Below are 27,503 nucleotides of genomic sequence, written 5' to 3' on the forward strand. Positions count from 1 at the left end.
CCTAGGGATATTAACTCACAGAGCAAGCAGACATATGGGAGCTCTGAAAATGAGGATTAATAAGTAAGTCTTCTTCAAACTTAGTAATTAAATTGATCATACTCTCTTCTGGTAGTTTGGTGATGATCCATAAAGCTGGATGAGACATAAAGTTGATCATGTGCTATTATTAAGTACCATATAATTAATTTAAGGTCTCGTCTTGAGAAATGAAAACACTTCTGCAACATCTGAAGACTTGCAAAATTGCAGAGTTTAGCACTTAGCCAAATTAGTGATTAGCAAGAACAGAGAAATTAGCCCTATGGTCCTGGGCAAATTCCAACTAATTGAAAGTACTGTGTATAGTGGTGCCTACATTTTCCCTCTGATCTGGTATGGATACAATATTTTTCAAACCTCCTCCCAGAAAAATAGTGTGCTAAGTTAGAAAAATGTATGTTTCATGCCATGTATGTGGCTGTATTCCAACACAACAGAAATCCTGAGAATGATAGCACAACTACAGAACTGCGATCTCCTAGATAACTATTAAGTGTAATGCACTGACTCTGTATAAGTGATCAAAACATGCAGTGCTTTTTTTCTCATATATCTAATATGTAGACAGATAAACATATTCCACTGAATGGCTTGTAGGTTGTGATAATAGACATTATGTATTTTGAGTAAGAAAGAATAAGGACTTTTTTTCATACAGCCCATAAACTGTATGAGTTTTTGTCAAGGGAATGCCAGAACAAAATAAAGTAGGAATCCTCACATCAAAATGAAAGTCATTTATTGAATTTTCCCATAATTGTATGGGAAAAAGAATTAAATCATTTCCCCTGACATGTAGTGGCTGATTTTTTCTACATGCTCATGAGAGGATGTATAAGATTAGCAGATGATAGGTTGTATCTCCTGTATTGGCACCTCTGAGTATCTTTACTATGGATAGCACAGTTAGGAAGTTCAGTGGGATGATGTCAGTTTACTCCTAATGAAGTCTGGGTATGATTTTTAGAGCCTTTGAGATCTTTTGGGACTGTGGAAACAGACATATTTCACATAACATCTGAATATTTAAAAAATATCTTCTGGATCAAACACTGCCATGATATAATAAAATATTAGGAGGTGGCCGCAGTTATTAAAAAAATGTACCCTTTTGTACAAGCCACCTCTAGAACCTTGTGACGACCAAAATAGTATCTAAGATCTCGCAGGCCAAAATTTTTCAGCAAGCCCAGGTGCAGGCCTAATAATTGCATCAAAGACAGTGGGATGCATGTGGATTTCTGATGGTGCAGGGGAAGGGGATCTGTCCCATGACTGTGAGAGCTGACCAGCAGCTTCCCCCTGCCTGACTCAGCACACAGGTTTCCATGGCAGTCTGGGCTTCAGTGCTGGGAATGCTGGGGGTGAACAAAAAAGTAGTTTTACAATACCCCCTTACTCCACTGCTGTGCCTAACTCATGTATTTCTCACTTTTGAGTGTTGGCAGCAAGCATTGAGAGAGGTTTGAACTTTCAAGCTGGAATTTTTCTGTTGACAAAGACAGTTCTCTGTACCAGGCAGCTCTTGGGGGGAAAAATATAGTTCTACACACTCAATTCCTATCTGTCTGGTAGAGATGTAAAAATATTTCAAGATGTTTTATCATACACTTCTATGCTTGACCATGTGAATTTTTAAAATGTTTGGCAGCAAGGTGTCTGTCAATTGCTAAAAGCCCATTTCTGCTTGGAGGTTGTGTTTGATTCACTATGGAAAATCACAACAATAACTTAAAGCTTAAAACTGAGTCCCCCTTCTGTTCTAACCTGTGTTTATTTCCACTTTATAGAGAACAAAATGTTGTCTCTCAATACTATCCTTCTGCATTTTATGGTTCTGAGCATAGTTTGAATGCATTGGCTTGATATGAATAAACTATATAATACTTGACATTCCTACAATAATGTATTCATAAAATGGTTGGGTTAGAAAGGACCTTAAAGATCTAGTTCTAAACCTCTGCAATGAGCAGGGATAGCTGCCACTAGATCAGACTGTTTAAGGTCCCATCCAGCCTGGCCTATGGGGCATCCACAACTTCTCTGGGCAACCTGGTCAAGTGTCTTCCCACTCTCACAGTGAGGAATTTCTTCCTTAGTTCTAATCTGAACCTGCTGTCCTGCAGTTTGAAGCCATTCCCCCTTGTCCTGTCACCACATGCCCTTGTAAAAAGTCCCTCTCCACCTCTCTTGAGGCCCCCTTTAGATACTGGAAGATGCTCCAAGGTCTCCCTACAGCCGTCTCCAAGCTGAATGAGCTCAGCTCTCTCAGCCTGTCTTCACGGAAGTGGTGGTCCAGCCCTATAATTTTCTTTCATTGGGATTAGATTTTTGTGTTCTTATTTCTTTAAGATGATAATTTCAGGGGTTTTTGGGTTTCTTTTTGTTTTCCAAAGGAGTGTGATTTACGTTTCTGCCTTTTCATAAATAAGTTGGCATGTCATGGTCGTTATCCTCAGTAACATTGCATAGCTGTGTCTGAGGATGTGTATGAAGGTAAATTGTGCAGGTGTAAGCAAAGGAAAATCATATTTGTAACAGAAGAAGAAGAAGAGAAATTTGTCTCCTGAATATTTATGGGTCTGCTGAAGAGCACAGATAAAACATGCAGGGCATTACCTAACTCTGGGGACAGGAGTGGGAGAAATAGCTGGGATATTTGATTTGGCATCAGTGACAGACGACCTTTGCAAGTTAAAATAAAATTGAATTTCTAAGTAAAAACAGTAATTAAAAATTAGTTTGAATATCTGAAGCATTGATGTCTAGTCAGATTAAAATGACTATTGATTATTACATCTGCAACATATTCTAAATTGCTTGCTCCCTGTGCTTTTGACAGCAAATTTATTTGTAGTCAGGAATTCAGTTTCCAGCATAAAGGGGTGAGGTTTTTGAACTCTCATAGCTAACAGACCTATTGTTTGTGTAAATGTTGATGGGATTGTTTCTCCTCCTTTTCTAGTACAATAATTGCATTTCTTTAAAAACTACAGAGAACTTCAAAAATTCACACACCAAACAAAATGTAAATGGTCTGTGACCCTGTTAACCCACTTAAGCTGACGTCTGTCATTACCAGCTCTCTTTATGCTTAAGGGAAATGGCTGGGTTGGTTTGGGTTTTTTTGTGTTTTGTTTGTTTTGGTTTTTGTTTGTTTGTTTGATTGTTTTTGGTTTCTGTCTTTCTTTTTTTTTTTTTCTTTTTTTTTTTTTTCCTTTTTTTTTCTTTTGCAACAGTTGTTGCCTCTTGGGTCAAGCCAGTTGTTCAATGTCCAAATAAAGAGGAAACTGATTTTATGGCATGAGTCACTGATCCTATGATGCAAGTGGTGTGCTTTTATTTGGGGCTGGGAATTTTGAAGGGTGAATGACTGAGCCCAGCATCAAACAGGGTGTCCAGTAACTGTGTGGGGAGACTGGCTATGACACAAATAGGAAAGACCAGTGACATCTATGTTGATATTTGCCACTCATAACAGAAAAAAGGCCATGCTCTTTTTCTAGTAATAATTAGAGTCACAATAAGTTTCTCTTGAACTTTGTCATGTTAGCTAAGTTTAATGAACCCTAAGCAGACTTGTAAAAATATTGAATGTGCTTCAGTGCTTTTGTATATCCATTTTGTATTTTATTTGCCTTTGGGGATATAGTACATGATATTTTTTTTTTCTAAAACACAGATGTGAAATTCTTTGTGTCATTACAAACTCTTAAAATGGTATTTTTTTCATATTTCTGATTTTTTTTCTTTTTCCTGGATGAAATAGAAACTGTGGTGAGAACTGTAATCATTTGTTGTCTGCTATCTTGTGGTTTTTGATTGATGATTTAGCTGAGAGATTTTCAGATGCTATGTAGACACACAGAGCTACTACCAAAGCACTTAATGGGATTTTTAGAAGTTTCTGAGTTATCCTGATTTCACTGGAAAATAGGACCATCCTGCTAGGCATCTGTAGGCCACCAGATATATATGTTTTCACATTCCTTTGCCAAAAATGTGTTATAAACCTTGCCATTTGATCCTTACTACTGTAAGTATTTAATCTCAGTATATTTATATACTATTGCACAGGGAATTTGAATCAAATATCTCTTAGGAGACTATTCTTTAATTTATCCTTCATATGTCTGTATTCTTCTTCCATGTGCTTTTCTTGGGTTGTTACTGACTACTAATCCTGCTAACAAGTCTGGGGCAATGCAATGAAAGTACCTTCTTTCTCTCTCTGACTCTAATTGCCTTTTTGCCTCACCATTTCCAGGTAAGTATTAAGGGGGGGTGGTGAGAATGATTTCCCTGATGATTCTTCCAGCAGATGAAGACCAAAAGCTAACTTGTTAAGTCACCTTAACCTCATCAAGGTGTAAGCAGAAGAGCTCCTCTGGGCATTTTTCAGAGGACCAAGTGAAGTAGTTCTCAGGCATCTGAGGAATTGCACCTACACCTGGTGATCATGTATTGTGTACGTGACTGAAAGATTGGGTCTTCCTGCCTCTCTGTTCACATTCCCCTCCAGCTACTTCACACTGCTGTGTCTGCCTCTGAGCAGATTGCTAAGCAGAAAGTCTTCTGTGAAAGAGAGGTAGGGACTTTTTTCCCTCTCCTCTTTACAGTTCTGCTAGTTAGGGATGTGCTCAGAAACTCTGAATGTCTCTGCACTTCCAAAGCCTGTCCAAGGGCTTCTTCTTCTGTGGAGGAATGCTGTGCTTCACAATATCTGCAGCTTTACTGGGGAAGTGCTACCATAGCTTCAGTCAAAGCTAATCCTTAATCTTTACAATTTCTACTTCATCATATGCAAATATATGCTAAAGTCTAAAAGTTTGCTTGAATTACTGTGCTGCCTCTTTAGTAGGAGATAATGGTATGGTGATTTAAGGGCAAGGAAAAAGTGCTGATATGGATTTTTTTTTCCTTTTTATAATGCAGCTGACAAGACTGCAGAGGTTATTCTGGCTCTTTTGACATACCAAGCTGTGAATAGCCACTTCATACTCACTCAGCAGTGATCTGGGCATATTTTCTTTCTCATGGCCTTATCCCAGAAATCATAACAACTGGAATGTGTAGCTTCTGCCACACATACATTGTGTACTAACTGTTGCTAGGCTGCTTTGAGCTTCCTAGTGGCACCAATGCACTATAGAAAAGGAAACTAAAAAAAAAAGCCAAGGAAAAACAAGCCCTATACTGCAACTGATTTTTTGTTACAAGATCTTTCATAGTACAATTTTAGGATCAAATACTGACTATTCTCTGTATCTTTACTGACATGCCCAGAACCCTCATTTTTTCACAGGTATCTAATGTTCTCCCTCAGCTCATATTGATAAACACTAGAAAAGCGGTGTCCACCTCCCAACGTCTTCTGTAGCAAGCTCAGTGTCTCATGAGATTAATCCATAAACCAATCTTTCTTTGTGTGTTATTACTCAAGTAGAGAGAGGTACAACAAGAGGAAAAAGAACAGCACTGAGATGTCTGTAATCTGTAATGCACATTGGCAGAAAGAAAAAAACCTTGTGGTTGAACATAAAAACAAAAGACCAAGTCTTTTCTTTTTGACCTGATGGTTCATTTCAATCCTGGCTGTTTTCTTACCTTTTAGCAGTAGTGTAAACACTCCCCAAACTCTTCTGTTCTCAGTATTAACATAACAGGGATTTAGCAACGATATGCTAATTTTCTGTATGATTAAAACAAAATACAAGTTGGCCTCAGTCAAAGCCTTTGACCATCATCATGCAGAATCGTTGTTAGAATCGATTGCAGAGAACAGCTAATGTAAAACTACATATTAAAGTACACGTAAAAGTACATTTTAAAGAAGTGTTCAAGCAAGGTTTCCTGATTATGGAGAATTCAGAGAGGAAAACATAGCGGTTGTTCTCCAGACAGCAGTAGAGTAGCTGGATCTAAATCACTCCAGACTTATTGAGTGTCTTGCAATGGTGTTTTCTTTTGTTTGTGTTGTTTTGTTTAGAAAACTATTGCCAAATCAGAGATCTGGAGCTTATTATAATTGGTGTATGATCTACAAAATAAAAAAAAATAGCTGATTGAAATTGCCTCAACTATCACAGACAGAGCAAGAAATAACAGACAGCTCTTTGTGTAATCTGTGTCTTTGAAAATTCCTTTTTACATTTTTTCTACATCTGTTTTTACCCTTCTGAACAATGTTGAGTTGCTAATTTCTTTTTCTTAAGAATTTCTTAAGAACTTAGAAACAGTCATTGTTCTGCAAAGAAGTCTTTCAGGTATGTGCTGTGCCTTTGATGGATATTTAAGCTTTTTCTTCTAGGAGTGGCAAAAGAGAAATAGTGTTGATTTCTCTTTTATAAATGTTCCTTTATACAATGAGTGGTATATATGGTTCCAATGATGCATTCTTGCAAACCCGGTAAGATCAGTAAGATAACACTCTTATAAAAAAGAATCCAAAGCATTTTTTATTTAAATTAAAAAAAAAAAAAAAAGAAATTAAAAATAATCATTCACACATACTGGGAAAGAAAAATCTAAGAAAGTAAAGGTAATGAAAGTCAATTAAACATTTTAAATTCCATTGTTTATTTTTGCTTTTTACCCTACTTCTGATAATTTTTGTGGTTTTAAACCACAAGAAGTACAAGCACATACTTTATTTTTAAGTTTTCTTTCCTCAGTATTTGCAGATCTCTGTGGATAATAAATTATGTCCAGCAGTGGAAGGAATTCCATTTTGCTTGGAACTATAAGTGATAAATCTTGATATAATTTCTAGAAAATTTGGAAAGGTTATTTGTAAATTATTGCAACTTCAAACCCCTTCAACTTGATGAGAATATATAACCCTTGTTATTTGACATAAAGTCACAATATTAAACAAATTTATCATCTTGTGAAGAAATCAAGTGACTAACTTTTGAACCTACAACAACCTTTTTAATTGATGCAAGGACATAGAGACAAAAATGACCAATTCTTGCAGTAAATTTTTTGTACTCAGATATTGCACTGACTTTAATTGCCTGTTCCTGAGAACAAAATCTTCACTGATGAACAAATTGATGAAGTTATTAAGTTAACGAGCTGCATTTTTACCAGAATCATTGACTGGTTTGGGTTGGAAGAGACCTTACAGGTAATCTTGTTCCAACTCCCCTACCATGGGCAGGGACATCTCTCTCTAGATCAGGCTGCTCAAAACCCTACCCAACTTGCCCTTAAACACTTCCAGGGATGGGTTCTTAACACATGCCCTTAAACAACTTCTCTGGGTACCCTATTCCTGTTTCTTGCCACCCTCACAGTAAAGAATTTCTTCCTTATGCCCAACTTCAATATATCCTCTTTAGATTAAATACTTTTTTGCCTCATTCTGCCACTAGAGACTCTGGTAAAAAGACTTTCTTCATCTTTCTTATAAGCCCTCATATATTAAGGGCTGCTCTAAGGTCTCCCTAGAGCCTTCTGCTCTCCAGGTTGAACAACCCCAACTCTCCCAGCCTGTCTTCAACACAGAGGTGCTTCAGTCCTCTGATATTTTTATGGCTCTCATCCGGATATGCTTTAACAGATCCAGTTCTGGGACCCCAGAACTGAACACTGTACTTCAGGTGAGACCTCAGAAGAACAGGATAGAGGGGCAGAATTGCCTCCTTTGACCTGCTGGGCATCTTTTAGTAATGCACACCAGGATATGGTTGGTTTTCTGGGCTGCAAGTGCCCATTGCTAACTCATGTCCAATTTTTTTCACCCATCAATGCCCTCAAATCCATCTCCCAACCATATTGTCACTGGGCATTGCCCTGAAACGGGTCCAGCACCTTGAATATGGCCTTGTTGAAGTTCATGAGGTTTGCATGGGCCCCCTTTTTGAGCTTGTCGAGGTTTCAGATGACAGAGTATCCACTGCGCCACTCATCTTGGCGTCGTCTGCAAACTTGCTGAGGGTGCACTTGGTCCCAATCTGTACATCACTGATGAACATATTAAACAATGTTGCACCCAGTATTAACCCTTAAGGAACACCACTGGTTACTGATCTCCATTTGGACATAGAGCCATTGACTGCAGCTCTTTGAATTTGCCTCTGCACCCAATTCCTTATCAATCTAATATTCCACTCATCAAGCCTGTCTCTTGCCAATTTGGAAGTAATACTGCTGTGGGGGACCTTATCAAAGGCCTTTACAAAAGTCTAGGTAGAGCACATCATTTGCTCTTCCCTTGTCCACTGATCCAGTCTTTCACAGAATTGTAGTCTCATGAACATTAGGCTTTTTCAGTCATTTTCTGTCCTTCTGCAGCTGATCTTGATAAAAACTTCAATCACACTTTTAAAAGCTCATATAGCTTTTAAACAAGCCAAGAAGGAATAAATTTTTTATATGTTTGTTCCACAGATGCCATTTTGTTTGTGTTTCTTTTAGTAATAGCAATAATATTATTTTTCTTTTAATTTAGTTTAAATTGTCTGGAAAATTTAAAGCTGAGACCAAGAAGATGACCTGAAATTCATTAAAATTATATATTAAATCTGTTTATTATAAATTCTACCATTACAGGGAATGAAATAGAATTCACAAAGACGACACACAAAACTAAATTGTTAACAGATTTTCCTTCCTACCTGAAAGAAATAAAATTGTAGTGTTCATATGGGAGAAATATGGAGACAAATACATGTGCACAGTGCCTTTCTTTACTTTCCCCTTCTCACCAAGCATTTTCTTCTTCTTTTCACAGCTGGCTGACCTAATGCAGGCGCAAAGACTAATGCTGGAATCATACCCTGAAGGATAAGCTGTGCCATTTAGTCCTGACTCTCTGTGCAGGGAAACGCAGCTCCATACCTCTCTGAAAGGCAAACTTCTTGCACAACTTTCTGTCTGTTGTGTCATCAAACAAGTCATGCCAGAGCTTTTTTTTTTTTTTTTCTTCCTCAAGAATATTGAGCTGCCTTTCCTTTTTTAGGCAGTGAATGTGTAGGAAGCAGGGTGAGCCTCTAGCCTGAGCCACTCCCTTCCTCTTTTGGGCTGTGCAGCTGTGCGTTGGCTTTTATGAACACGTGCAGATAGATGTGAACTTGTTTTGTCTGTACTCCAGGGTAGGTGGATGGGAGCCAGCTCCAATCTGTCAGGGAGCTGTGCTAGCACAGCTCTGCACCATACCTGCTGAGCTCTGCTCAGCCTCTGCAGTTATCACTGAGCTGCAATGACAAACTCCTGCATCTTCGTAGTTCAAGAGATTGGGAAAGGGTTGGGTCTGGCCAGATCAAAATCTTCAAAGGGTGTGTATGGATATATTTCCAATCTGGGTCTACATCTTTATTCCACTCTTGCACAAGGTGGGGGCAGGGTGGAGGAAAAATGGAAATGAAGGGAGGTCTTCTTCGCATACTTTAATTTCCTTGATATTTTAACTTCAAGCAGTAGTGGTTTGCTATTCTAAAATAGCTATAAGAGAATTTAAGGACTATTTGTACTTATTCACTCAGTGGAAGAATTGTCTATGTTTGATTTCATTTGACATCGATTTTGTCCTTAACTGGTAATAATTTGAAATGGACAAATTTTCTCAAGGTCCTTTAGAGTGTTCAGGACACAACTCCTGGGTATGTACAGAAGTTTATATATCTAATACAGGTGTCAACAGCTGTGCTGTGCTGTAGACTACACTGTGGTACCTGATGCTGTAATCAAGCTCACCTCCTCCTGATGTTTATAATCCTATAAGAAATAGATGTCAGACAAAATCATACTGTTAGAAAGGGGAATTAATTGTACTGTAATGATACTGAGAGCACCTAAGAGTGCCAAATAACAGTCAGATGACATCTTCTTCAAAGACGTGTAGGGGTAATATAAGGGGAAGAATGTGAATTTGTATAAGATTTGTGAAGTGATGTAGTTGCTTTGAAAAAATCCAAGACTGTGTGTCATCTATATATTATCCTAAATAAAGTTAAGAATGAACTGAATCCACAGTACCAGACAAATCCAAAGTAATTCCATGAAATTTATTATTTGGAAAGAAATAGTTAGGAAAATCTGTAAGGCTGTCAGTCAATTTTCCTGCTTTATTATGAAGAGAACATGCTCCAAGGCTGCTGCAATAAACCACAGAGATGAAGCTGCACCAGATTCACTCCCTTTATGCCACATTTTCTTTTTATACTACCCCACCAAACCTCCAACCCTGCACATTTTCAGCAACACAGCTCTAATGTCATTTCACACACTCTTTGCTGGAAAACCCACATGTAGTGTAAGTGTGTGCTGGGAGAACAGACAGAACATATGGAGCCAGAAAGATGAGTGTCCCTCAAGTGCTGCGTAGTGTGGTTTCACCAGTGTGCTTTAGGGAAAGTATTAGCCTGTTCACAAGCCACGCTGCATCACTTGGCTTGGGGAACCAAAGAACACTGCCTGGCAGAAGCTTCCAGAACAGTTAAGTACAGCAGTAATATATTTAAGATGGGATTCTGTAAAAGACCTTTAATTCAGGTTACTCCATTCTGGCTACCTGTATTTAGAAAGACAACTCTAAACTTCAGAAGAACTGGATCTCAGAAATCTCATTTGGCACAGCCAGAATCTGATGTACTATGAAATACAGGTCTCAAGGGAAGCTTTGGATGTCAAGCATCTGCCTAAGTAGCACATTTCAGCAACTGAATGTCAAACGAAAGCTGGGAACAGTATGTAGAAGTGTGAACATGCATCTGTGCATCTGTAAATACTTTATTTCTTGAAAAATGTAATGCCATTAGTCCCAAAAAAGTTATTCAGACCCTGAGTTTACCAAATATTTTCTTCTGGATAAAATCAGGGCCAGCTTTGGAAGTGGGGTGCTGAAGGCAGTGCATTTCATACTTTATCTTTTATACAAGACATTCATTCATGACTCCCAGGTATTTCCAGTATCCTGCAGATATTTGAGCAGGGATTTTCAGCCTTTCAGAATAATCCCTTATCCTTTATGCTTTTTGCTTGCTTGATCTGATTCTTCCCCTGCCTCTCATTTTTAAATTGTTTTCTTTTGAACAGAATGTAAAACCAAGGGGAATTGTTTGTTGGCTTAAGCATTACTGTATTCCCTCAGAATGGTTTCTCTTTCTAAATATTTCATAATTTTTGCAAGACAAAATGTGTCAGAAGAAGACATTCATAATACTGAGTGACAGAATACCCATGATCTAGGAGTTGTGGCACTTTTCTGGAAGGTAGGAAATGTAGCTCAACACTCAGAAGAAAAAATTAGTCTGAGACACCCTGGTAAATGCAACAGAGATCCAAGGGAAATATTTATTTCAGCCCAAACTCCACCATGCCCACACCCCCACCCCACCCCTATCCCAACCCTGCTTTAAACAAATAAAAGAAATCATGTTTCAGACTTAATTTTAGAGTAGGGAGAGTATTGACTTGTCAGTTGACAGAAAAAAAGCGACAATTGTATAATCCATCTGAAAGGAAAGACCTTATAGAGGGAGGGTAGGAATAAAAATATTGGTCTCTGTAGATTTAACCCCCCTAAAACTGGAATATTTGACTTGGTTGCTTGCTCAAGTTGGCTGCAACTTACTGTTAATTTTTCTTTATTACACTTGCAAGCTGTTGTTCAATTGGAATATATTAAAAAATCACTCAGGAGAGCTGTGGGTGGCATCCTCACCTCACTAAGGTCAATGAAAATATATCATTGTGAATCAGTTCCATCCTTTAAAGACAGAATACCCAAACTGAAGCTGATTTAAACTATACAGCTTTACTGGAAATTGTTTATACATATTACACATTGCAGAGCAATGTGGGGATTTTGAAGCTGTCGGTATTAGGTTCAGTCTCGCTGTAGGGATACAGAAACCAATACATATGTTCAAAGAAATGAAGATGGTCTGAATGGGATTTATCTTAACATCTGTGGCCTCCTAACTGACACCTGAGATAGTTAACCAAGGTCTGTTTCTAATCTTTGAAGAATAGTAATTTAGGTAACACTTAATCTCTTCATAAAGGAGAAAGCTAATCTGAGCTGCTCCCGCCTTGTTTATTGGTATTGACTGTGTAGAAAGAGTGACTCTATCAAGTGTAGAAAACTATTACATACCTGCATAGATATGTGAGATGAATGTCACTGTCCTTGTCTCTGACCTTGTCTTCCAATACACCTGGGAGAGTTTTAGCTCTTTGTTGCTTGCAGCTGAGCCAAAAAAATACTATATCTCTCTTCAGGCTCTTTTTCCAATTGTTTTCTTATGGATCTTTCAGAGGAAAAAGTAAGCAAAATTGCACATGTTTTAAATGAAATTAAAAACATTCCAAGCTCTTAAAAAATTTTGTGGGTTTGGTTTGGAAATAGGCAAAGAAGGGGAATGGTTGGTAAATGGGCCCTTAATTTTTTTTCCCAGAGGCTTCACCACTCTGAAGGAGCTGGAGTGCAGACAGGGAGTCAGTTCAGGACTGACACACATACACAACTCTACAAATGTTATTAGAAATCACAAGATAGCAAACCCTTATTAATTTTAATAAAAGGGGGAATGCAAGAAAGACAGTGCAACAGAAAATTTGAAAGAATTTAATTTCTGTTCTCCTTCTTTGAAATAAAAAAATAATAACAGTGCTTCCTTCTAGTTGGTGCATATTTTTTTCTGTATGATTAATAGGAGTAAAGACTTAGAAGTTTTTTCATTTTTCCGAAAAGCTAGGATTTTTATCTCAAAGCTAGGATGGCTTTTAGTACTTTAAGGACTCGCTGGGCCTTTTGTGCCTGCAAAAACCTCCCAGCAATTTCCCAAGAGAGGACTATATCATGTCATTTCCAAGATATTTTTTTCCTAGCAATGAAAAATACATTGAAATAAAGAAAATATGATTTTTTAAATACTTCATTTTTAAATATTTCATTTTGGTTTAGATTGGCCAGGTAAGAAGATGAATGTCAATTTAAATTATTAAATTTGAATTACTCTGTTAATTATGCTGTTAGATTCCCAGTGACTATTTGGGGACTCCTTTACATAAATGATTTCCATGTATTTCAAATTCCATTCCAAATTTTAATCCATACCTTGGATATCCTACATCAGAGTAGTCTGAAATATTTTTGATTGGTACAAAAAAATTGAGAATAGAAATGTGAGGTTGTCTCCTGAAAACCCTGATCTGTGATGAGCAGTATCCCAGGACTGTGATATTAAATCTGAACTAAGCCATGTGTCATATTCCATCTTGAAGAGTCTAATATAAAATATTTTCTTCCTGGGGCTTCTTAAATCTCTGAAACAGTTAAAGATTAGGAATACCATTTGTGGACTGACTCTCCATAATCTCCTGGAGTGCAAGAGATTTTTTAAAATGTTTTAATGCTGGAATAAATAATATAAACTTGAAGTCTGAGTTCCAGCTTTTCAGTTTCTTTTATCTGAGTATAACTAAAAAATATCTGATTTACACAAAAAGTTCAAGACACATAACGTAATTTTGCTTTTTACTCTTAAATAGAGAAGTTATTTTGAATAAATAAACTAATTTTGCTATTATAACTAAAAGCTGTAGTAGATTGTAATTTTCAGTTTAGATTCAAACAGAGAGAATTCTGGATATAAAACCAATGTAATACAGACTATTTTTTTGTTGTTGTTGAGTCTCAATTCCAAATTCTTAGATTTTTGTCTTCCAATAAAATTAATGAAAGACATATGAAAATATGTTAAAGAAGAAGCGTATTCATGCTGAGCTGAATGTGAAAGCATTTGGGAAACCTATAGACTGAATGCCAGCTGAAAGATCTTCATTCTGTCTGAGCAATTAGAGTTTGAGACAGATATGGGATTTCCAGACCTCAAATGTGTATTTTTGTACCAGGGATTAAGAAGGTGAAGATGAGTGAAAAAAAAAAAAAAATCAGTTGTTTCAGGAAGAAAACTGTCATTTTACAGTACAAATTCTTCATACACCGGTCTGTGCAATATTGTAGGAGCTGCCTATAGATTTGGCTGTGAAGGAGGAGACCAATGCCAGTCCTGTGTTATGCTCAGAGCAGAGGAAACAATAGAACCATTAGAAAGACTAATTCCTCCAAATGAGCCAGGATGTGAAGTAATAAATACTTGCTACAATGCAAAAAGAGTAACAATGTTTTCATCCATACCAGAATGATATGGAAAACTTGTTTGAAACTCTCAGTCATGACCTCAGATGGGAGAACCTCCTCACTGGAACAAACTTCAAGGATTCAATGTTTTCAAGATTAGATGGGATGTTTTAGTGAAACAGGAGCTCTCTTCTAGCCTTCCTGTGTAAGGACACTGCAGTTTTGCAGTGAGAATTCTTTTTGGCAGAATTCTGTCATTCACATCCCTACTGAATTATTGTAAACCATGCAGACACCTTTGGAGCAGAGTTTCATTGCCAACTTGAGAAACAGCTCTGGAGTACCAATACAAACAATACATATTGTGTTTTTTTTTTTTTTGTTTAGAAGTGGGAAAATAACAGGGATGGACACTCCAAGTGAGAAGAGATGAAGGTAAAATACTCTCTGCAACTGCTGAGCTGTAAAAGTTCAAGGCATAGAAAGATGATTGGTTCACGTGGCTGGAATATAGACCAAGATGGCTACAGACCCCTTTTAAAGGTGTTAAAGACATGCACACCGTGTCTTTGACAACCTAAGGGAGAACTGAACTCTTGCCAATATTGTTGGAAGTGTTTTTGTATCTGGGGTATTTGAATTTGAAATGTCAAGTTTGTTGCTAGAGCTTCTCTGTTTCATTCAAACTGCACATCTAGAAGGTACATTTTCCTAGGTCAGAGCACAGGTATTTAACAATGATAAACACTGCAAAGGGGAATTTAAATAAGTATTTGCGTTTTTTAAAGTGTGCTTAGAAAAGAATATTCCATCTCCATCCTTGGGATTGACTACTTAGTTAAAAATTCAATGACATTCAGAGTTCAAGTCAAAGTTTGTATTTGTAAAACGATTTGTTTGTTTGTAATGTGTGCTAATGGAAGAAAGCAAATCTACCCATGTTTTTTGTTTTCTCCTTCACAGAAAACACATTTTCCTGATCAACAGCAGAGTATTTATATATTACAGAGTCACAGAAACATTTAGGTTGGAAAAGATGTCTAAGACCATCAGGATAAACCATAAACATATACACATGTTTGTGCACGAAGTGCCAATACTGTTGTATAAAACAATATCTTGGACTCAATGATCTTAGAGGTCTTTTCCAACCTAAGCCATTCTATATATTCACTATATATGTAAAAATAGTTTAAAATATATATGTGTATATATAGATATATGTATATATGTGCATGTATGTGTATCATAGACTCATAGAATGGTTTGTGTTGGAAGGGACCTTTAAGATTATCTCGTTCCAACCCCGTGCCATGGACAGAGACACCATTCCCCAGACCAGGTGGCTCAGAGCCCCATCCAGCCTGGCCTTGAACACCTGAAGGGATGGGTGTGTGTGAGGATGTGTACATACACATGTGCATGGATATCTGTGTGAGGATACAAAAACACACATTTATACATATTTATTTTTATACACATAAAAATCCAAACCACCTGGATTACTCTAAGTGAATAAAAGTTACTCTAATACAAGGATAATCTTGATGCAAAAATAAATGTCTGTAAACTGTAAATGAATTTTTAAAAAGCAATGTGTTTCTATCCATATCAAGATGTTTTGTGCATCCATCATGTAGGAAAATTAGGGCTTTAAGTATTTTTAGGATCATGATGGGTGAAATTTTTAAAGAGATTATATGGTTTGGTTCTAAGTGGAAATGGTAGATTTGATTTGGTGCCCTTGGTCAGTTTCTCGCAGTTTATCTGTAACTGTTCTTTATGTTTTAAAGCTTAAAGAGATGCAAATGTTTCAAATCTTGAAAAGTCGCAGTGAGCTCCACTTTTGGAGCTTCACGAAGAATGGACTGGTTGAATTCTTTAAACTTCTGCCTTCAGACTGAGATGGAAGGCAAGAACAGCTTTTTAAAGAAATATTCTACTTAGACTAAAGCAGTCACAATTAATAAAAGAGAAAGGATCTAGTAAATTATTGTTATTGTGGTTCATATTCTTCAGATTTGTTCCTGTATATAGTAGAACAAACTGCCTTTTTGAAATAAGCTGACATATAATATAAATTTTTGATTGTTTGGCTTAATTTTTAAACAGATCCACCCACATTATTAAAAACTGAACATAATTCATCAGCATAGTTGACTTCAGAATTACATACAGATAGTATATTCCACTGATTTGAAATATTTGGTGCTTGAACTTGATAGTGCTAAATTGAAGATGCTAAATTCTTATGTGTTTAGCATTTGCCAGAGTGCATTAGAACTAAAACACATTGTTTTGATTGTCATATTTTGGCTTCAGAATGATGACTTTTAGTTCAAGCTTTATAACTATACTGGTCTGGACTGTCCCCAGTTTTTTTTTTTTTTTCCAGCACCAGTAAGCTTTTGATAATAACATTCCAATGCTAACACATTTATGATTTCACTGTGATTTTCAACCTGAGATGTCACAAAATCAAAGGTTTTGGTGTCTTGTGTTGATGTTTATTTAGATCACTTTCATTTAGAAGCTGAACTTCAAATACGCTGAGAATAGGCTTTCTTAAGGTTTCCAAGACTGTTCCTCAATCCATGATTGATTAAAAAATAACTTTATTTTTATTATTTGATAATATTTTCTTCCTGTGTCAGTACTGGATAATGCAGACCAAAGGTAGAAATTACAAAAGGTCAGAGACTTTTATGTTTAAGTTCTCATTTTAATTAAGTTGTCATTTTTGGCAGCTCAGATTTATTTTATGAATTTGAGACAGTAATTATATTATTATTATCATTATGAAAATGAATATTGTAACTGTTATTATAATTAATGCTACTGTTGTTGTTCAGTTGGTAATGTTGTCATTATTACTATTATTAACATTATTCCTGCTGTAATTAAACTGGAGAATATTTGTAGAAATTGGCAAGTAAACATAATTACTGCCAAAATTTGGTCCTCGTGCATAGTCAGTTCTATTAGATTCCTTTGAACTTAACTCTCAGTGGTAATGTCTTTTTCCAAAGAGGCTTTTCAGAAATTCTATTAATTTTTACATTAGTGATTAATATGTGTGGTGCATGTCTGCATCAATTGCTAGTTAAACTGCAGTTTGCATCAGAAGCATAACTTTTTGCAGAAGGCTTAATTCTCTTCCTGTTCGTTTTCTTATGGAGTAATTGTAAAATCTACTGAATATTTTACTAAGGGAATGTGTTCTGTCCCAAAGAGGGCCAGACAGCTCAATTTATTTCTGAACAATGCCTTGCTGTTTGACTCCTGTGTTTATATCTGCCCTAATGCCTTATAACTCTGGTGCCTGGCACATATCACGTTAACTAGTACATGTAGCATTTTTATTCAATATATGCAGCTTGGCAAATCTAGAGACTGTCCCATATACAACAGCTTCAAAACAGCAAATCCTTATTGTCCATCTTCCACCTCTGGCCCAGAAAAACTCTCAGTCCACAATGGTTTCAATGCCACCATTTATTAAAAGTCACTGAGACATAAACATATTATTAAAATGAGGCATATGCATAATTTAAAAGAACTAGAGAGGGGCAATCGGTCTTCATCCCCTGCAAGAAGAAAAGGCTGTTTTATTTTAAAAGCAATGCCAGGCAATAGAAATCACTTGCTATTTACCAGAGCTGTAGCTATAAAATATCACACAATGTTGAAAGATCTGCTTTTAAAATAATTTCGGTATTAAACATTGAGATCAAGGTCTAGAGTAATTACCCAAATAACACAACTAATAGCTACAATTCTTGAAACTAGGCACCTAGGTTGTAAATCAGCAAGGAAATTAAGAATAATCAATGTGGATGAGACTAAGGAATCTCTAAAGGCATCATCCTCAGCTACCCAACATGATAGACCAAGAACAGAATTTTTTTTATAATTTCCCTTTCCCTTTTTAGCTCAAACATCATGTCTTATGTGTTAAGTGCATTTTCCTTTAAAAAGCTATGAGAAAAAGAATAGAAAAAGTTTGATGACCAGGTAGGGGTCCACATATCTATTTTCCTGCAGGGCAATTACCTGAATGCTGTCATTCTTCTGGATCCCTAGGTTCTGCATCACTGGTTGTGCAGAGCCCCAGCTTCAATGAATCAGAAGTTTTCTTCTTAACATTTCTATATACCTTCATTTTCTATTAGCACCAAAGTGCAAATATTCTTAACAGCATGTCGGTTAGAACACTTTTCAGAAAATATAAGAATGGTTTTGAATTCCCTCAGGTTGGAATTAAATCAGATTTCTCACTTTTTAAGATTAATTTACTTACTATATTAGTGCTATGCAAGTATTTGGGTGAAGGTCAATACCACAGTAAAACAAAGTGAAAACAATTCCAGTAGCTGAAATACAGCAATGATATAAAATAATTTTAATTGGAGTTTTCTTGGAGAGAAGAAAAGAGAGCAGTAATAAAATACTTACACCAGGAGGAATATTTGCAGGCTTAACACCTACCTAATTTACAAACGTAAAGTCAAGTGCTAATACTTGTGCGAAATATTGCCTTTGAATACACAGAAATCAAGCTACCAATCACAGCAAGGTGCACAGCCAGAGATATTTTTTTTTTATGAGAGAAGAGTTCATTACCAGCAGAAAAAAAGTTAAGAATGACTGTTCTGGGATTTATTTAATTATTTCATTCAGTGGCATATAAAGGCAGCTGGTACCTATGGAGCAGAAGGGAAAGATAAGAAAGCCATTACATTTGTCTTGTGGTACAGAGAGAGAGAAAGGGCAAGGGAGGAGTAAGTATTTTTAGAAATTCAGTGGAATTTTATTTTGCAATTGATCCTCTAAAATTTGCTCTTGCTCATAGCAGTATGTGCTCATACCCTGTGGGCATGAACTGAAACCACAGCCATGAATTTCAATGGGCTTTACTGGCACAATTATATCATTGTGTTGCCTACATCATGGCAAATTTTTTCAGGAAGAAGAAAGATACAGAAAATCTTGGAGAAAAAGTACTCTGCCTCACTTTGTTTTGAGCAGTCATACTTTGTGGGATGCTGACAGATGATTCTCACTGTGGTTGAGTTTTACATGACATGAACTGAAGTAAAACACACTAGACTTATATCACTTTTTCAGAATCCAATTCCTTTCATTGTCTTTGGGGTAATTGAGATTTCTTCTTCCATCTGAGTCATAATGGTGCCTCAAAAAGATGCCAGAGATGGGCTTTTATTTTGAGAAGGAATACTTGTTTTTCCCATGTCTTAATAATCATATAAAAGAGATTGCAGGTGCTGTTCACCCTCTGCTCTTCAAAGGTTGGAACTAACCCAGGTCAAAATTTCAACTTCATGAACTCAGTGGGAAAACTCCCACAGACTCTGCTGGGGTCAGGAAAGGCAACATTAGATAATTGTCACTCTTCTGTCTTCCCTTTGGCCTCAATAAAATAGGTTGAAATGGTTCTGACTCAGATTTACAGATGTATGGTTTTCAAGCTCAAAAAGTTTTTGAATGAAAGCCGAGACACATATTCTTTAAATGATTGTAGCGTGTTTGGGATATAGTTAAGTTACAGGGTGTGTACAGCAGGGAAAAACACTGTGTATATTAAGAATTGTTTACTCTGCAAACCCTAGGCAACATCCCCAGTTTTTAGAGTTATATGTGAGAGATACAGGATTTCTCTGAACTAACAAGATGTAAATCAAATAATAGCAAGAAGACATGTAATACTAACATGTACTTCTAAGTTGTGAGGATTTTTTCTCTCATTTATTTGGATGGATAAATTACCATTTGCACTAAAGTAGAATGGAGATTCTGTGTTGTCTGCTGAACTAGCTATGGTTCACGATGGAATAATCAAATTAAAGAGGAAATGGAGACTGTGGCTGAAAGTCATGAGGTATCAGTCAGCATCATGCAGACTGTAGGGGCAAAAGAGAAACAGTGCTGGGGCTTAAAAGTCTTGTGTCCTAGAGCATATGCAGATGTTAACAACCAAAGAAACTCAAGTCCTACACTAATGTACATTGACTTATATATTTCCTATGAAGTGGCGCCATTTTTCTAAAATAAAACTATTTGACTTTTCAATTCAAACAGAAAAGATTGGCTGAAGTTAAGATAAATGAGATTCTGCATATACTGTCAGGTATTTAACAGGCAGTTTTCTGACTGAGCACATTTGAAATTATCACAAAACATACCCGATTTGACATTAATTTTATGGATTTTGTTTCTGCTTAAACTGATAAATTATGATTTTCATCTATACAAAGGTTTCATCTCAGAAGAGGACAGAGATTTGGTGAAAAATAATCAAACAACTAAAAAACTTAATCTAAATTGTTGAAAAGATAGGATTATATTAAATAGCACTTAAAAGGAATCAAAACAAAAGATTTTTTTTTTTAATGTAGAAGTTTGGAACAACAATATACCCTTGGAAAACACATTTTACATAGAAAAAAGGCACAGCTAATTTCTCAAATAACAAGCAAGATATAAAATAGAGAAATCAACTTTCTTAAATGAATTGCTCCAAGAAATCTGTGTACTATCTGGGCACTGGACCAGAGCAATTTGTGTGTGGTCGTTTGAATGAAAAAACAATATGCAACTCTAATTGAAGGAAGGAGAATTTGGCCTGTAGAGCCATTGCTTACTAGTCAAAAACCGAGATTTAAGAAAATATAGACTTGTCTTTATTCTAATATGTAGTTTTGGAGTAAATCAAGGAGTGCTCTGTTTGGATTAGATTTTGCTGAATGCCCCTGTTTACTTGTTCTAAGTGCTGCTGAAGAAATAGAAAAAGACATAGACCAGACATTCTATAATTTAAACAGTCTGATAAGAGAAAACATACAGTATGCTAAGGGGAAGTGTCTGTTGATTTTGATTTACATTTCACTCATTTACTAATTTAAATAGATTTAAAGCCACCTGCATTAATTTGAAAATATTTGACTAAGAGTTGGCCAAAACCAGAATAGCTGCAGAAGCAGCAAAAGAGAAGGAAAGTCATGTTTTAGAGCTAGAAATAAGGTGAAATTTAGCAGTACAAATGAATTCATGAAGACCTGAAGGCTAAGAAAAATTAAATTCATGGCAAAGGAACATGTTTAATCAGGAATTATACATAAGTGCTGCATAAGTGATGGACTAAAGCACAAGGCTTAGGGTGCAGATACCGGCATCTCTGGGGAAGGTAGCATGGTGCCCTGAAGAGTGTCAGCATGGCCCCCAAACAAGCCAAAATCCTAAATTAAACTCACTGACCATCCAGTCACAGCATGGGGATAGTTGGAGGTATTAGGATGATGACCCAGAACTTGTTCTTAAGCAGAAATTATTTAGTGCAGGGCTGCAGCTGCACTCCCACTTCATCCCCAGAAGACCCAAATCCAGGCTTGTCTGTCTGCTCAGCACAAATCCTCTGACAGTTCATATGGGAAAGGTGATGTTTAGAACAGACTTCATCTTACCTGCTGAAAGGTCAAAGTGCAGCCAAAGCCAGACGGCTTGTGAGAAAGTGAGACTCAGTGTTTAAGGTGCGGAACTTGGTAGTTTAACTCCGCACAAAACTCTCTCAGTTATAGTGCTGAGCTGACCTGGGCTGGGATCCCAGATGTTGGGACTGCAGCCTGGAAGGAGACATGCATTCCACCCACACCCTGATAGCACAAACATTAGCAGAGGGACTGTGTTTCTCCAAGGTTAATGCCTTACCACAGGAATACAATCTGTTTTCCATCTGCCTCTCCTAGTTCTTCTCCCTCCACCAGCGAATCCTGGAGCAATTTCAGCAGTAGGCATGTGGAGTGTGCTTCCTTCCCTAAACCACAGAATGATTAGGGCACTCTGCTGAGAAAGATGGGTTTGGATCCCTATAAGCAGGTTAAAATATTATTTCAGTCTTTTTTTGTCCAAATCCTGAGACTGGAAGCCAAAAGAAACATCAAAGCAGTATCATTTCCTTCATGTGCTTAGCAAAAGTTTTAGTAACATGATGGGCATACAGTGCTTGAACAGTCCTCAGTTTGATCTTCTTGCCAGCAAGGAAGGAATATGCTAATTGTAGGGGATTCAGTTGTCTGTCACTCAAAATTACTTATTTTGAGTATGACTGGAAAAAGAAAAATGTCCCTTGGGAATTATTTGACTTTCTTCTTTTCTTAATGGATTATATAGCAAATAATTTTACTCAGTTTTGTCCCACATTAAGAAACATAATATTTTATTCTCTTCTGGATACACAACAACCTCCAGGCCCATTCCACACCCCCTATCCTGACCTCTTTCATTTCCGAAACATTTTTCTACATGTACTGAACTGCCTGTGTTAATGCTCTCCCTGTTGCAGCACACTGGTGGAACGTACAGTCCTGTTCCAGATACAAATGTTTGGCATGATGTTCCCAGCTTGGAGTCAACTGTTTATGACTTTCCTCAGCAGCACGACAGCACTTTGTGATTAAATATGCTCAGATTTCTCTCTGTTCTGCTTTGGTTTATGTTGACCAAAAATATGACAACTAAATTCACCTACTTGGAACCTCACCAAAATAAATCATCTCTATTTTGTTTGAAGCTGTGGCTCTCAGAACAAGCCAGTAAACTCCTAAGGAAAAAAAAAAAAAAAGCTACCATAAGTAATAGGCAACAATTTTTCTACATGCAAAATGAAGGTAGAATTAAAGAGGAGTACAACACTGGTCTGATAGTGTGTCACTGTGCTGCAACAGTATTTTTATTTATTACCAACAAACAATGGCTCTCTACAAGTACCTGAAAGGAAGTTATAGTAAGGTAGGGGTCTGTCTCCCAAGTAACAAGCAATGAACAAGAGGAAATGGCCTCAGGTTGGTACTGGTGGGGGGGTTTAGATTGGATATTAGGAAAAAATTCTTCACCAAAAGGTTTGTCAAACACAGGAACAGGCTGCCCAGGAAAGTGGTTGAGTCACCTACCCTGGAGATACTTAAAAGATGTGAAGATGTGGCACTTAAGGACATAGGATTAAGCAGTGACTTGGTAGTGCTGGATTAACTGTTGGACTAAATGATTTTAAAAGTCTTTTCTAGGCTTAATAATTCCATGTCAATTGCAATAAGACTATTCTTAAATTGTGTCCCTGAATTTAATTGCTGTAAAATATGATTAAAATTATTTCAGTTCCATTCACAATAATTTTCAAAACAATTTCAAATAGCTTTATAAAGTAAAAGATAGAGAGAAGAAGTGTTGCTTTGTTCTTTTCTCTCTCCGACTTCCTTGTTTTTGCCCGGCTACTCTTTCCCGGGGCACTGGCCAGGCGCTTCCGGGAGCAGCCGGAGACAAGCAACAAACACCTTTGTGGGTTCGTCTGATACGGACAGAGCTGTTTAGAGAGTGCGAGCAAGACCGGGATAAAGAGACTCAAGAGATTGGACACTTGTGCAGTCCAAAGTAGGTTGTATTTGCCCGATCACCGCACGTACAAGTGACAATGATCTGGGGTCCAGACACAGGTTTTATAGGGGAAAATAAGAGCTAAGGTGAAACCAATAGAACAATGCCCAGTGTGAATACATTATAGGTAAAATCCAATGGGAATAACTCCAGGGGGAAGGATGAATACACGTAAAAATACAGAATAGAAACTCCAGCTTTAGGTTTAGGAAACAGAAACTCCCATCTCAAATTCACAAAGCCTTTTTGTTCCATTTGCATAGCTGTACACTACAACAAAGAATGAAAGGGAAAGGGCTAAGAAAAGATGAAAATCCTCTTTATTGTGTAAGTCAGACTTCAAAATAGTCATGTTATTCCTAAATTTGTCTGAAAATGCTTCCATGCATAGATAGCTTCTATTTACTCAAGAAAATCTCTATTTACCATGTTACAGTGTATATAGCAGTGGAGCTGACAGAGTTGTTTGTTTGTTTGTTTTGGGGTTATTTTGGTGGGGGGTTTTGTTTGAGTTTTTTTGATTTTTTTTTTTTTTTTTTTTTTTTTTTTTTTTTTCCTTTTTCTTTTTTTTTTTTTTTAATTGAGCATTCAGATACTCAGTAGAACACTGAAATATGTAACATAATGATTTTGGTACTTGATGGTGGTTTGAACACATGCAGTGTGTAGGAATCTGGCTTCCTTCCTTTAGTTTAAGGAAATGGTTTGTTTGTACAAAGTATAACTGTAGCAAAGTAAAACATTTATAATCAATGAAAATTTATCTGAAAAAAACCCAAACCTATTTCAGTAGAGGTTACTGTAGGAGAATAATGAAGTGACTGTTCTTCAGCTACACAACACGCAGTACTACCCCAAGAACAGGCTGCCCTATAAACAAGCTCCAGCTGCTATCTATTGTTTTACATTATTATAAACTTTGTAAGGACAAAGTGTGATATCAAGTCCCATAATCTTTTTATGTCAGTTTTGTGCCAGTTCTAGGTCAAATACTGGTTTATTTGGGTGCAGCAAATTTGATCGGTCTCATAAGATTAATCTTAAACTTTTTTTCTAAAATGTTTGGGATTCAAGATTGAGAGACAAAGGTGATACAAAGAGAAGCATGATCTAGCAGTTAAAGTCTGAAAACCAGGAAATACAGGCTAGTATTTTAAGGTTTTATGATTTTCAGACATTCCTCCCTAGTAAATATTCCAAGATGAGCATCCAAATGTTTATTGTCACACCCCTGAAAAACTTGTCTCTGGTTTTGGGTTCCAAGCTTCATCTGATTGCTGTTAAAGCATCATTTGAAAACCTGATCATTTGAAAACCTGATACTTCTCCAAATGAAAATTATTGAAGTGGGCAGAACACCCTTAGATAATTGTTGTTTACAAAATGTTTCTTTTACTTAGGAAGTTTATGTAAAAGCAAACTACAAGACTAAAGAATTTATCTAGTTTTAAAATTGCTATTACAATTAGGCTGATATAAAAAATAGGTTTACTGTTGAAAAGAAACAACAAGTAGGTCCAAGAAGAAAGAACTGCTGTAGCCAGGAAGCTTGTTTGAATGTCTATACAGGACCCGCAGTGTCTCAGGATAGACAGACAAAGCTTGTTTCACACTAAGACTTTTTAGGATTTACTCTCAGGTTTCAGTTCCTTCCTTTCCTGCTCCCCAGGCCATTAACAGCAGAGGGATCACCTAGAGAAAGGATCTGCCAGGGTCACAAGCCCACCACCAGCTGTGCAATCAGGCTGCCTCTTCACCACTGTGTCTTGAGCTGTTTCCCATATGGCAGCACACATCAGCACCAAAAGGGGTGGGTGGCTGCTTGTGGCCCTTTCCTGGAAAATTAAATAAGTCCTTCTGGAAGAGCTAAGAGAGGTTCCTGTGTGCTAGTAAGAGAAAGAAAAAGAGAACTCACTACCTATCTTATTGATTCTTGGGGAAACACCACAACCAATAGGTTATTACAAAGACAAGGAAATCCTTTTCTCTTGACATGGTCCTAGGCCAGTATTTCAGGGAAAAGAAAAAAAAAAAAAAATCAAACCTACCAGAAGGGAGAATGTGGCAACAGACTCCTCATTATGGCTATGGGATTTAAAAAATATTCATTTTTGTGTTTTACCTTGTTCTGGGTAGCTAGAGAACAGAGGTAGGTTGGAAATCCCACAGAGTTCACTGTTATGTCAAAATTCCACACCCAGCACACATTAGATTCTGGGCATCTAATATGACATTTTTTACTCCTTTTCAAGAGGTTAGCGTCTTGGTAGGGCTTGGCCTTTGAACCTTTTTCTTTCTTTTCCTAATTAAACTCACAGAGGTAGAAGTTTTGACCTGTCAAGAAGTAGATTCTGCAGAGCAAGAGAAAGTGATACAGCTATCAACTCCATGACAAATGGCAGTGATTATATCCTAGCAGGCCATCTGTGACTAATTTATGGCATCACAGGTGCACAAGAGGCAGAGGCAAGTAGGCAGTTCAGTAGGGAAAGGACCCTCCATAATATCTCCACAGGGACTTCAAAGGTTAATTGATTAGGGAAAGCAAGAATTACACAGACTGTAATCATAGTTAGGTTTTAACAAAATAAAAATGAATTCTTATTAAAGGGAAGGAAGGAAGGAAGGAAGGAAGGAAGGAAGGAAGGAAGGAAGGAAGGAAGGAAGGAAGGAAGGAAGGAAGGAAGGAAGGAAGGAAGGAAGGAAGGAAGGAAGGAAGGAAGGAAGGAAGGAAGGAAGGAAGGAAGGAAGGAAGGAAGGAAGGAAGGAAGGAAGGAAGGAAGGAAGGAAGGAAGGAAGGAAGGAAGGAAGGAAGGAAGGAAGGAAGGAAGGAAGGAAGGAAGGAAATTGAAATATAAATGAAAAGTATTTTTTATCCTTAAACTACTACATTGTTTTGCTTACTTAAAACATTTTTAAAAGGCAAAGATGTATTTTTAGTGAAAATATTTTCTTCCATTATAGTAACCAGTAAGAAAATATTGAACAGCTGTAATAGCTATAATGTAATGCACCCCATAGAAAGCAAAATATGTACTTGAAATGAGCACTGGACAGGGAGCACAGCCTGATACAGTTCAGCATGGAGCACCTAAATAAATTAAGGTCAAACCCCCTCTCCCTTGATTTTGCAACAGGTTGACTGACACTCTCTTCAAGAACAAATCTGCATTTCTGCTTATGACCTTGAATAAGGTGCTTAAATTTGCTCTGTGAGTGGAAAGATGTGAGGCAGCCATGTGAAGGCAGCAGTTAGACCTTTGTTCTGATTCATGCCCATCTAAGCAGGGGCCAGGAGCTGCTCAAGCCAAACTTTAGCATTGGGGTATTTCCTAAGATGAGGAGGGCATCAAGTCTGGCTGCCTCTGACTCCTCAGGCAGGGACCCATTAATATTTAGGGGCAATGCTGGGAGAGTATTTGGAATGACTCACATGTTTTGGTTCTGTGGCATGTTAATGATTCTGCTGTAATGCTCCTGACCCATGGATATGTGCTTCCTTCTGTGACAAAACCTGCACAATATTCATATAGTCATTTAAAATCCAAATATTTAATATTAATCTTTTACAATATTGAAAATGTAGTTGATAATATTGTAAAAAGAATTTTCAGGGTAACAAAGGCCAAATTACAAACAAACAATCAAAACAACTTCAGCAGCAGTATTTTGGTTGCCTTCTGCATTGGTTTGTCTGTTTTTCTATGATCACTGAATTTGCTGGAAAGAATGAAAATGCTTATTTAAAAATAATTTTCTTTAACACCATTCAGTATGTCACCCAGATCCCCAAGCATGAATTATAAACAGATTTCACATAAAATATGACTGTAGTGAAGAGCAAAAATAATGAAAAATGTGATTGTTAATTGTTTTGGTTGCTTACTGGCCAGAAAAATACTTTTATTCAAACAAATGA

Source organism: Vidua chalybeata, chromosome 5 (genome assembly GCF_026979565.1).
Source record: "Vidua chalybeata isolate OUT-0048 chromosome 5, bVidCha1 merged haplotype, whole genome shotgun sequence".
NCBI classification, from domain to species: domain Eukaryota; kingdom Metazoa; phylum Chordata; class Aves; order Passeriformes; family Viduidae; genus Vidua; species Vidua chalybeata.